Source organism: Lycium barbarum, chromosome 12 (genome assembly GCF_019175385.1).
Source record: "Lycium barbarum isolate Lr01 chromosome 12, ASM1917538v2, whole genome shotgun sequence".
In the NCBI taxonomy this organism is placed as follows: Eukaryota; Viridiplantae; Streptophyta; class Magnoliopsida; order Solanales; family Solanaceae; genus Lycium; species Lycium barbarum.
In genome coordinates, this window is record NC_083348.1 from 62134454 (window position 1) to 62136657 (window position 2204).

Here is a 2204-nt window from a genome sequence, read left to right on the forward strand (position 1 = left end):
GAAACCTGTTTTTTTACTTTCACAAGGAAAGTCATTTTTTTAAAAATTTAATCAAATATGAGAATTTAAAAAACAAATACAAAGGTGGCATAATACATAGATAGACACCTTCTTGGCCTCAACTGGCAACTAAACCTTCAACTTTTAGAATGCACATCTAGATGATCATTTTGCAGTTGGAGTGTTCAACTGACAGTAAAGGCCAAATTTAAGTGTTTATCTATGTATTCTGCCAAGTATAAAAGTAGTGAAGTAACACTTACCATGAAGGAATCTCCAGATATGACAAGAAATGAATTCGGTGAAATGCCGACATCAATCCATTCTCCATTTTTCTTTCCAACTTGCAATCCATTTACTTGATTTTCTGATATTATTGTTAAAAGGGAATGATCCGTGTGGACTCCTAGTCCAGTTTTATTCCCATCTTGAGCATTACTTGGCATGTGATGTGATAATCGAAAACGGAAATAGTGTGTATTCAAGAGTTCATCAATGTAATTGTTTAGCCCCAAACAATCCAAAACCATCCTTTTGACCATTTCATCCAATTCCACAAGTGGATTTGAGTAGGACTGTACCACATTGCTGCAATTTAATTTAGATACGTGGTTTAAAATAAAATAAAAGAGAAATTAACTTAAATAGCTGTGCCAACTGAAAATACTTATCACATTTCTCTTCTCGAGTCAAATTACTTGAACTTCGATCGTCATTTTAAGATGTATCATTTCACTATATTGATTTTCGTATAGTTTTTAAATATTTTAATTTTAATTTTAAAATATTAAATTAATCTAATCTAATTTAATTTCGAAGATTAGTCAAATTGACTCTCGAAAAACGCTACGTGACAATTATTTTGCAACATAAGAAGAATACAATATGTGTATATTCCTGGCTATTTTTCAAGGAATAAGGAATACTAAATACAATACAATAATTATAATAACAAACAGGACGAAGGTTCTTCCTTTGAAGCCGATGAATTCATCAAAATCTGTTCCCTGACTCCTTCAAAATATTTTCTAACAATGTCATATTCTTGAAAAACCAACCCTTCAATCTACTGGGTTCGGCAAGCTTTGCTTTGAAACTTGTATTTGTATTTAAGTAGCTGTTTTTATATGTATAAATAATCTATCTAGAATCTAGTACACAAAAAGAATTGTAATTCAAAACCCACAAATTAAAACTCCTGACTCTGTGTCTCTGTCTCTGTCTGGATCCTTCCATGTCCATGCCCCACCTTACCAGCATAAAAGACAAAAGGAAAGGAAAATGAAATGTGCTTATGACATAAATCATTGTTTACGAAAATATTTTTCGAGAAAACTTTTTCATTGAAATATTTTCCTAAAAGTAATAAATCTGTTGTTTTCCATTTTTCAGTCTGGTCTTTACACACAAAAAAAAAAAAAAAAAAAAAAAAACAAGGGGGAAGGGGCTAACCTATATAATTCATGTATATATAATATGTGTATAATCGGTATGATTAGTGTATAATTTGTGTATACCAGCTAGGATAAGTAAACCATAAATCATACCGATTATTTATTTATGTAAAGATATAAATTCAACATACCAAATACTTTAGGCAAATGAAAAATGTTAAAAAGAATTGAACATACCAAAAATCAGGATTACCATCAGGCGAGAAAATATTGGCAAAGGTTTCAACACTTTCATGTTGGAGCAAATCAGCAATACACAAAATCTCAGACAATGGTAGGGATCGAACTTGCCCTATGTAGCCTTGGAAGGATTTCTCAGATAAATTTTTTATTTTGGTTTCATGGGGAAATTCAATTATATTTTTTGAATTACCAAACATGGCTTCTCTAATTTCACTCGGAACATTATCATATTTTCCTTCAAAGCAACTATATTCTTGCAAAAGCTTGGATAACTTGAGCTTTTGTTGAGTCCCATTGTGTAGTACCTGGTTTTAGCTCTGGCTTAGACAAATCAATGGTGGGAATCTTCATTTCATGGTATGCCATAGATGAATTTTCACAAAATTGATTGTTCTTTTGTTCTCCTTTATAGCTATACATGTTTAGTACTCCATCGGTTTAAATTTATTTATTATAGTTGACTTGACACGAAGTTCACGACTTATATTATTCCCTATGTCTCAATTTATGTGAAGGTATTTGAATGTGTGCAGAGTTTAATAGAAAAATAAAGACTAGTAACTTCTG

At 31.1% G+C, this 2204-nt stretch overlaps 1 pseudogene; it reads right to left on the reverse strand.

Annotated features, from left to right (window-relative positions):
- Positions 1-165: 165 nt before the first annotated feature.
- On the reverse strand, positions 166-2003 carry LOC132624315 (probable 2-oxoglutarate-dependent dioxygenase AOP1.2; annotated as a pseudogene).
- Between the last annotated feature and the right edge of the window lie 201 nt (positions 2004-2204).